Here is an 11,300-nt window from a genome sequence, read left to right as displayed (position 1 = left end):
ATTATTAACTAACAAGCTCCTTGAAAAATCCAAAGGAGTATTATTAACATAATACATTTACAAGAGTTGTAGGAAGTTATGTTATGATCACCATCTGACAGATTCGGCCAACTAACTACCTACGTACAGGGCCCAAGGAAAATTAGGGAAGGGAAAAAAAAAAAAAAAAAAGCACAGACGACCAAAGTAAAAGGCGTAAAGCATTTTGGAATGCACCAGCCGGGAATCGAACCCGGGTCTGTACCGTGGCAGGGTACTATTCTACCACTAGACCACTGGTGCCTTTGTTGCCTTCCGTAATGCCAACAAATGTCACTAGCTACTACGCTGTTCATAACGGAAGACAGTTTTTCAGTTCTCTAGTTTTTTACTTTTTTTCGTTTGAAAAACCGACATGAAGAATCTGAAAATAATTCCCATAAATATCTGTGAAGATAATTTTAATTTTGTTTAAATTTTTTTGGTCAAAAATTTTGTTTGAAGTTTGATAATAAATTTCTTTCGTATTAACCCAAAAATATCGCTGAAAATATTACAATAATAAGTTCTATCCTTTTTTTTGTGATCAATATTTAAGTGGTAAAAAATCATTTTTACGCACGCGCACACGCACACAAGGTGGAATTGAAGTTATTGTTTATCGATCATTTCTCAAAGTTTGTGTGAGTGTTTTGGCCAAAATATTTTTTTATGTGTTTCATTGAAATAATGCTGGTTTCTTATAATTTTATGTTTATATTGATAATTAAATTTTTTTACTATAATGAGGAAAACTAATTATAATAAAATAATTCAAATTACTAGAACATAAAGCCCTTCATGGCTCGGCTAAGATTTTACAAAAATAAGTATTGTTGTAGGAAAATTATACGAAATAATTAAATTTACAAATTATTATTAGGAAATATAATTCATGAAATTTATTACTCACATAATTTACATTTATCTGTTAAATTATAAGTATTTATTATTCACACAACATAAATTTACAGCTAAAAAGATATTTAACATTATTTACTACTCAAGTAGTATAAATTTACAAGTCAAAAAATGAATATTTACTATGCGTGATCCTTTTCTTTTCATACATATATAAAGAGTTTAGCGGAAGCTTTGAAGCTCATTGCCATCACCAACTACTAGAACTCCATTCCTTCACCTGGAGTCATTCATTCTTTTGTTTAAATTTTATTTTTAAAAATAAACATGTGGAGCTGAGTTGGAACCACGTAGGATGAGTCATAACTAAATTATAAATGATAATAATATAAAAAATACTGCAACAAAATAACTTTTTAAACCTCCCCACTTAACGTCTGATTTGCAAAAGAGAGAAGAATAATCCATATTCTCTTCTGTTTCAAAGAAACAGACAAGGATATATAGTATATACATATTCTCGTATGTTTCACATAAAATAAACGAGATGGTTCTCATCTGTTTCTATAAACAGATGAGATGGTGCATCTTGAATATACTTTTAACTTGAATAAATTGTTTTCATATGTTGTGATTTTCTTGTAATAATAGGACTTTGAAAACCTATTATATAACGGGTGGGAAGCATGAAGGCAAAGGTGGCCCAATGACTTGGATACGGCCAAACTTAAATATTCTAAACTAAAATTTACACACACACACCCCTTTATTCATCTGTCTCATTTTCATTGATTTGCAATGCGCCAGCAAAAAGGGTCAACGAAGTGCGGGCATTATGTTATCCGTTTCATGTATGAAATTATTGAATGTGGTCATACTACAAAATTTGAAAATGTTAGTGCAAATAATTTAGTTATTGTGGTAGTTGAATTTGTCAATTCAATTGTTGCCTATTTTATTCTCTTCATGAATTTAAATGTGCTAATTTCTCTTTTTCATATTTTCGATAATGACAAGCCATACACTGTTCGTGATATTGATTTTGTTCGAGATCTTTTAGGACAACAAGTGCTTGAAAAATTATGGTCAAGACAAGATTCATACAACAACATCATGTAGTTATGCTTTAGCTTTGAATATGTTAAACTTTTTTTTTTGGCCGTTATGTTTTTTTAATTTAGGATTGGTTAGCTTTCAAAATTATGGATAACGGTATCGTGCTTTTGTCATTATGGTGTTTGTATGTGATTGTTTGCTGGAACTATTTATAGTTGCTACACTTGCAAGTCAATTTTATGTTAGCAATGTATTTTGTCAATTTTATTTTTATTTTTTTAAAAAAGATTCATGTCTGTTCTAGTGAAATAGAGGAGAAAGTGTCACTATTCTCCTTTGTTTTACCCAAAATAGACATGAACATATGTCATATTCACGTCTGTTTTGTCCAAAACATCTATGAATAGTAACATATTCATGATTGGTCTTGCTAGAATAGACACGAATATTTACCATATTCATGTCTATTTTGAACAGACATGAATATTACTCAAATTCACGTCTATTGCTGACAGACGTGACATGGCCCACACTTACTACGTTTCCTCTTTTAATGTCCCCTTTGAAACAAACGTGAGAAATCCTCTAAGACAGAGGTAAAAAGTGTCTTTTGTAGTAGTGAAGGTGAAAAAAAAAAAAGGGATTGAGTTATAATATGAACTTGGTAGTGATGATGATTATTCCGTTTGGAAATATTTTCTTGATGCATATTTTCCCATTCTATACAGTAACTTGGCTAATATTTTCTTGAGCCACCTTGTAGGGGTAGAGGAGGCAAACGCAGTCGAGCAATAGTTATGTAGGTAAGGCTCTCGATTCATTCTCTTCTTGATGGTTTTGAAAGCCTTCAACCAAAAATAAAGATCTGTAAATTTTGTTTTTAATGCTAAATAAATTAACTTAAAAATATTTATATTTATTATTTTCCCACAAACTAATTTTCTTCGCTTATAAACTAATATATATTGTGCTTTTGATGTGGGCGTGTCATCAAGAAAAAGAGTCCCACATTGAAAAAATCACTTCATCTAACACGTAGGTTTGTGTAGACGTGAGCTAGTAAAGTACTACATCGACTAATTCTCAAAACATTCAAGTGACTATTGTTGGTGGCAGCACTTGCAAAAAATGATTAGTTCGGGTCACGTCCTACGAACACTATCCTTAAGAGTTATTCCACCACCATCGGTAGACGAGGAAGTAGCACTCCCCAAGATTAAACAAACTCCTCCTGCAATAACAAGGTAAACAGAACATCCGAAGGAAAAATATAAACTCAGCTAGGCAGAGAAAATTCCAGAGGAAGGAAAGAGGAGCAGGAAAGCTCAAGTGAAGGATGCCTAAGCCTCTACCTCGAAGCACCTTATATGGGCCTTAACCAACTACACTGTTGAACATTGATTAATCATGTTTAAATGTGATCAATTTTGCCATTTCAAACATTGCAACAATGAAGGTGCTTACTACGTTTCCTCTTTTAATATCCCCTTTGAAACAAACGTGAGAAATCCTTTAAGACTGAGGTAAAAAGTGTCTTTTCTAGTAGTGAAGGTGAAAAAAAAAAAGGGATTGAGTTATAATATGAACTTGGTAGTGATGATGATTATTCCGTTTGGAAATATTTTCTTGATGCATATTTTCCCATTCTATACAGTAACTTGGCTAATATTTTCTTGAGCCACCTTGTAGGGGTAGAGGAGGCAAACGCAGTCGAGCAATAGTTATATAGGTAAGGCTCTCGATTCATTCTCTTCTTGATGGTTTTGAAAGCCTTCAACCAAAAATAAAGATTTGTAAATTTTGTTTTTAATGCTAAATAAATTAACTTAAAATATTTATATTTATTATTTTCCCACAAACTAATTTTCTTCGCTTATAAACTAATATATATTGTGCTTTTGATATAGGCATGTCATAAAAAAAAAAAAAAGAGTCCCACATTGAAAAAATCACTTCATCTAACACGTAGGTTCGTGTAGACGTGAGCTAGTAAAGTACTACATTGACTAATTCTCAAAAAATTCAAGTGACTATTGTTGGTGGCAGCACTTGCAAAAAATGATTAGTTCGGGTCACGTCCTACGAACACTATCCTTAAGAGTTATTCCACCACCATCAGTAGACGAGGAAGTAGCACTCCCCAAGATTTAACAAACTCCTTCTGCAATAACAAGGTAAACAGAACATCCGAAGGAAAAATATAAATTCAACTAGGCAGAGAAAATTCCAGAGGAAGGAAAGAGGAGCAGGAAAGCTCAAGTGTAGGATGCCTAAGCCTCTACCTCGAAGCACTTTATATGGGCCTCAACCAACTACGCTGTTGAACATTGATTAATCATGTTTAAATGTGATTAATTTTTCCGTTTCAAACGTTGCAACAATGAAGGTGCTTAATGCAGCGGTTTCTGAATATTAGGTGATTAAGACACGTTAATATCAGTTTAAAACAAAACCATTTCTATAATTAAGGATAAGCCGTTCAGGTAGCATTGAAGCCTTTACGTTTCTGAGGAGTTCAAAAATTCAAAGGCAACAAATCATGTTTTCAGGTAAGCTCTGAAATTATTAAAAATTAATTTCAGATTTTGTAAAAACATCTGATTAAAAGGGTGCCTTATCCACCTTTAATTCATGCACGGAATAGCCGAATTTCCACTGCGTTTGCCTCCAGTGGCCCATAGTCGTGCGCACAAGATCCTCCTTCTCCTCTAGGCCCATTTACTAGCCCAAGAACACAAGCTAGTATTTATGGACTTGTGTTTTCACTCTCTTGAGCAATGTGGAACTTGTCCTTTTTGACACACCCATACAATTTCCAACAATCCCCCAAATGCGTCAAAAGGGATTCCATTTAATGAGTTTCACACATGGATATAACTGTTGTATCTAGTGGTCTTTTGAACTATGAACTAGACCTAGACTAATAACAGTTAGTGGTCCTATAGACTATGAACTTACACCTCTTGGGCTTATACTAGAGGCATCATTAGTTAGGTTATACCCCCTACATTTCTGCTGTTAGCAGCATTTTTACGCTTTAAGACGGCCATGCATGTGCTTGGTGCATAATGAATGCTCTAGAGATCTCACCACAATCTCATAGGAGCGGCCCCACTCTACATCAGTAGACGTGATTTCATTAAGTGTACCTGTAATGAGCATACCGTCTCGTAGGACTATAAAATCATTAAGAGCTTCTGCTCAGCCTCACCAAAATGCATTCTAGCACTTTCTCACACACCATAGGAAGGGACTAACTATTTATTTAGTACTAGTAGAACTAACAAACAATTTGTTCTTACTCATTGAACCTTCTTCATGGGATCACCAATCACAAAGGTTGGGTTGTCATTGCTGTTAATTTCGAATTGGCTTTAGTCCCATTCCCCTCGATATTTCATAAATTTGTTTCCTCCTTAGAGGTTTTGTTAACGAATTCGCTAGGTTTACTTCTAACCTCACATAATCGATTGAGATTACTCCATCTTTTAGTGTAACATCCTAAGTCTTATCGGGTTTTAATAGCCTCTTTTGGGTTGATTTTGAGGATAGATTAGTGATTTAATCTTGATCTTGGTGTTTGGGTTGGATTTGAGGTTTGTTGGAGGAATAGGTGAACGTACCCCTCTCAGGGTATGTTCGCCGCGGCGCACTGGGAGTTTTAGAGGGGAGTGTCTTCTCTGGAAGGTTTGGCCGCGGCGAAGTCATAGATACGCCGCGGCGAAGTTGTTCAGGTAAGCGAGGCTTCCCTTTCGGGAAGGTTTCGCCGCGACAAAGGTAAGGGCATGCCGCGGCGAAGTTCTTCTGGGCGAGCGAGAGTTTCCTCTCGGGAAGCTTTCGCCGCGGCGAAGTCGGGTTTTCAGGCGAGTAATCCCTCTCAGGATTAGTTCGCCATGGCAAAGATTGGGGTTCGCCGCGGCGAAAAGTCCCGAATCTATATAGCCGCTGGAGGGTTCAGTTGTGCGAAAATTAGAAAATCTAAAGGAGGAGAGAGGAGCTCTGCTAGGGTTTCAGTTTTGAGGCTTGGGAAAGACATTTCTAAGGATCCATTACCTCAAGTAAGTGATTTTAACCTCTAATCTTCTTTCTTTCTTGGAATTTCTTGGAATTTTTGAGGATTTGTGGTGGAACCCTAGGATTTTCTAGGTTGTGATGGAACTGAGGTTTTTGACCGATTGTTTTGAGTTTAATTGATTGCTTTGGGTTAGTTTAAGTATTTAATCGGTGTAGTTTCCTTGGATTTAAAGAATCTTGAGTTTTTGGAGTTAGGGTTTATGGAAATAGGTGATTTGGGATTGAGGATGATAATGTAGAGATTGATTTTGAGTTTTGTGAATTGGGTTATGTTAAGGAGGATTAAATTGGATGTTTAATCGGTTTAGAATTGTTGTTGAAACCTTTATTGCTCAAATGGGATGTTTGGGTGTAGAATTCCATAGTGGGTCCTTGAGGTTGTGAATTTTAATTGATGTTTGGAAAGGAATTAAGGTTTTAATGGATTGGTATGACTTTAGAGTGTTGCCTTGATAGATATACCCTTGAAGTTGGGTAGAGTTTTGATGGGAGATAGGAATTTTGTGTCCCCAAGTGTTGTTTTGGCCACATTATTAGTTTAAAAGCTAATATATGATAGTTGTGTGTTTGTGTGCTTGTGTAGACCGGTTGTGAGTCGTGGTGGTGCACGGGGCCACATTGTCGGTTTGTTATTCCTTGCTCAGGCGAGAGGTAACCACTTTCCAATCCTTAGTACTTGCTTCTATGGTATTGTGAGTAGATTTATGTTTTGTGCTCTAAGTAGTAATTATATTCAAACTGTATGTTGTGTATAAAAAGGAAAAACCGTATTGTGGGGTTTCGACTAATGATGAATGAATTTTGGAATTGTGAAAGATATGCCACTGAATGAGGTTAATTGTGAAATGATTATTACTCTTTGATTATGATTTGAGCATGATGCATTAATTGGGAATTGGTGAGAGTTTTGTCTGTTACTACCACGTGGTAAGGCCTCCATTAATGCATGAAGGTTGACTTAGTACGTCCCCCATAGTGAGGGATAGGCCTTTTGGCTCCCTACGTCTCCCATAGTGAGGGATAGGTCTTTTATGGCTCCTTACGTCCCCCATAGTGAGGGATAGGCCGGCTTCGGCTCCTGAAAATCCCCCAAAGTGAGGGATTTGGTTAATGGAATTTGCATCATTTCACTCGCATGATTTATTGTGGCTATCTTGTTATTATATTACTTGTGAACTGCCCCACTTGACACCTCACGAGTACCTATTTAGTAGTACCTAGTATTGGAAAGGTTGGTTACTGGGACTTTGTCTCACCCCGTGGTTTACAATGTTTTCAAGTGAAGGTTCCGGGCGTGGGCCTTTGGGAAGAGACGCAGAGGCTTGAGCTTGGTTAGCTTTAGGTCTCTAGCATTTGTATATGTATGGCTAGTATATATTGCCACACTTAGGACTGCTTTTGAAATATTTGATTACCCGGCCTTGTTGTAAACTGGAGGGAATGTATCTCATTATTTTTGGTTGGCCGGAGGCCATTGTTAGTGTCTTATGAAACTTTAGATTACTTTGTTGGGAATCTTTTAGATGGGCTGATGTGATGTGTTTTGTTACCCGGGCCGAAGGCTCGGAGGCCCAGTAGATATGAATAATTGATTTTAGTTGCATGCAACGGATTACGGGTTGACCCGAGTTTGAATTGTCAATTTCTAAAAACATGAAATTTTCCTTCTACTATGGTAGCTCATTTTAACAGCTTTCCTTTTCTACCATAGTAGTGGTTTTATGACGGGTTATAATGTTTTGAGGTTAAGGGTCTTACATTTAGCAGGTACCTTATAATATTATATCTCGATCGAATATGCTACTTTTACCATTAAAGGTTTTATTTTTAGCTATAGCTATCGCCGATTGGCTATCACAGTGTAGAGACACTGATAGTGTTGGTTTTTTTATCTAGTGGAATGTTCGCTAAGAATTTTTTCAACCACTCAGCCTCAGAACCAGCTAACTCTATTGCAATAACTTCAGAATCCCTCAAGTATTTCGTTAGTATAGTTTGTTTGGTTGACTTCAATGTTATTACACCACCACCAAGATTAAAAATATAGCCACTAGTGGATTTTGTCTCATGTAAGTCTGAAACCTAGCTAGCATCATTGTATTCTTCTAATACAGTGAGAAATCCACTATATAGTTTATCATAGTTCATGGTACCTCTCAAGTAACTCAATACCCTCAACAGAGCCTCCCAATGTTCACTGCTTGGGCAGTGAGTGTATCTTCAACCTACACACAGCATAGGCTATGTCCGGCCTGGTATAGTTCATTAAATGCAACAAACTCCCAATAATCTATGCATATCTAGATTGAGCAACTGGATATCCTTTATGTTTTGTTAAATGCATATTGGAATCATAGGAGTGCTAACAGGAGGAACATCATAATATTCAAACTTTCTCATGATTTTCTCAACGTAGTGTTCTTGAAAGTAGGATACCACGTTCATTCCTTATGATTTTAATGCCCAATATAACATTTTCTTCACTCAAATCTTTCATGTCAAAATTTGAAGCAAGAAAACATTTGTCTCACACACAACATTCATGCTAGTACTGAAAATAAGCATATCATCCACATGTAAGCAAATAATCACACAATCACAATTTACAAGTTTTGTATAAACACAACATTCTAACTCAATAGTAGAGAAGCCACCACTCAACAAAACTTGGTCTAGCTTTTCATGCCATTGTTTAGATGCTTGTTTCAAACCATATAAAGACTTAACAATTTTGCAAACTTTGTTTTCTTGTCTAGGAACTATACACCCCTCAGGTTGGGTCATATAAATTTCTTCTTCTAAATCACCATTAAGGCTGTTTTAGCATCCATTTAGTGAATAAAAAGCTTGTGGATTGAAGCTAAAGCAATCAGGATTCTCACAGAAGAAATCCTAGTCACGAGAGAAAAGGTATTGAAATAGTCAATGTTTTCTTTTCAGTAAAACCTTTGCTTGCCAATCTAGTCTTATATTTATCAATTGACCCATCTAGAAAATATTTTTTCCTAAAAACCCATTTGCACCCAATAGGTTTTGCTCCTAGGAGCAAGTCAACCAAAACCCATGTTTTATTTTGATTTAAAGAATCTATTTCAGCTTTAATAGTTTCTTTCCAAAATTGAGAATCTAGAGAAGAAATTGCTTCATAAAATTTTTTTGGTTCACCTTGTATCATCTAGGTATAAAAATCATCTCCAAAAGAGGTTTCTTTTCTTTGCCTTTTACTTCTCCTTAAATTCTCACTCAAATCATCATTTTAAGTTTTTCCAAAGGAAGAATTTTCAATTCTTTTAGGAACATGCTCAACTTTCAAAGGAAATATATTCTCAAAAAATTCTGCATCTTTTGTTTGAACAATTGTATTGTGATCCAAAAAATCGCTTTTCAAAACCAAAAAATGATAAGCAGCACTTTGTTGAGCATAACCAATAAACATGCAATTAGAAGTTTTTGAACCTATTTTTCTCTTTTCAGAATCAGGTAATAAGACTTTTACAAGACACCCCACACTTTTAAGTATTTGAGATTAGGCAAAAATCATTTCCACAACTCATAGGGTGTCTTTTTAGTTTTCTTATGAGGTATTCTATTTTGCAAAAAAAAGCAAACAAGGCCTCTCCCCACAAGTTATTAGTTGTAGTAGAACTCACAGGCATAGCATTCATCATTTCCTTTAAAGTTCTATTTTTCCTTTCTACAACACCATTAGACTTAGGTGAATAAGGAGGAGTTACCTCATGAATTATTCACTCTTTTTTACAAAACTCATTTAAAGCTAAATATTCCCCTCCTCTATCTGACCTAACCCTTTTAATTCTTTTATTAAGTTGATTTTCCACTTCTGTTTTAGACAAAAGAAACTTTTCAAATGCTTCATTTTTATTCCTTAACAAATATACCTTAGTATATCTAGAAAAATCATCTATAAAGGTAATATAGTATCTTTTACCTCCTTTAGCTTCAACTTGTTTTAAATCTCCTAAATCGGTGTGAATTAAGGACTGTAGTTCAGTTTCTCTTTATGTAGAAAAATGTGCCCTCTTGGTTAATTTAGTCTCCGCATATACTTCACATTTGTTTTCAGTATCATTTTTCAGTTCAGAAATTAGACCAAGATTCTGCAATCTTTTAATATATGATTTATTAACATGTCCTAATCTAGCATGCCCCAAATCAAGAGAGTCAATCAAGTAAGTAGAATAAGATGCATTTTCATTAATTTCAGCAATACTCAAAACAAACAGACCCTGATTAAAACATCCCTTCCCAATGAGAACATTATTCTTAGTCATGACAACTTTGTTAGACTCAAAGGACACTCTAACCCCAGCTTTCCCAAGCAGCGCCACAGAGACTAAGTTTGCCCTAACATCTACGACATAAGCATGTCGTTTAGTGCCAGGGTTTTTCTTAATATGAGTTTAAGCACCATTTTTCTTGTCCCTGAACCTTAGCAGTTCGGGAGTTAGTAAGGTAGATGTCATCTTCCCCTTATTCAAAAGAGGTAAACATCTCTTTATTTGCACAGATGTGCTTAGTAGCTCCTGAACCCACTACCCATTTCTTTACATCAGGCACAATGAGGGCTTGAGAGACCACTGCAGCTATGACTTCAACATCATTGCCATCATCTCCTTCAACAAAATTGGCTTAGGAGGATTATCACCCTTTAGAGTAGCCATTTTCCTGCATTGCACTGCATAGTGCCTCGGCTTTTCACAAACAAAACAAGTGCCTTTCTTTCTAAACCTGGGGTTAGAATCCTTGGATTTGTAATCAGATCTCTTATTTTTATTATTCTTGTTTTTGTGATCATACCTCTTTAAGCGCAGTTTTGATTTCACAAGGTTTGCTTTGACAGATATTTCCTTTCCCTTCACAACTTGTATGGCCTTTCTGTTTGTGTCTTTAATTATATGTGGGTAATAAGATATGACAGGGACAACTGCTTCTACTTGTTCTTTAATTATTGTTTGTAGTCACTCCATATTTCTAGCAGCTTCTCGATCACTACGCCAGCTACAAACTCATTTGGCAGGTTAATCTTCTCAGCACAAAGCTCCTCCAGCAACTTGTAGTACTCAATGATTTGAAGCTTGATATCTTTCTCCTCGATCATCTCCCATTTGTAGAAGTTTCCCACCACAAACTTCTGTTTCCCAGCATCCTCGGCAGTGTACTTGAGGATAAGAGATTCTCATATCATATGTGCTTCCTTGTATACATAGTACACATCAAACAGATCTCTAGATAAAGTGCTAACAAGATTGTGTCTACAAACCTTATTAGCA

The 11,300-nt window shown here is 35.7% G+C and overlaps 1 non-coding gene across 1 annotated transcript; it reads right to left on the bottom strand.

Annotated features, from left to right (window-relative positions):
* Nucleotides 1-211: 211 nt before the first annotated feature.
* On the bottom strand, nt 212-282 carry TRNAG-GCC (transfer RNA glycine (anticodon GCC)). Its single transcript has one exon. It is a non-coding gene; the product is annotated as a tRNA-Gly (tRNA).
* Nucleotides 283-11,300: the final 11,018 nt, after the last annotated feature.

Source organism: Neltuma alba, unplaced genomic scaffold (genome assembly GCF_004799145.2).
Source record: "Neltuma alba isolate B1F8T4 unplaced genomic scaffold, ASM479914v2 tig00012000_pilon, whole genome shotgun sequence".
Classification (NCBI taxonomy): Eukaryota; Viridiplantae; Streptophyta; class Magnoliopsida; order Fabales; family Fabaceae; genus Neltuma; species Neltuma alba.
This window is presented reverse-complemented; position numbering and strand designations above follow the sequence as displayed.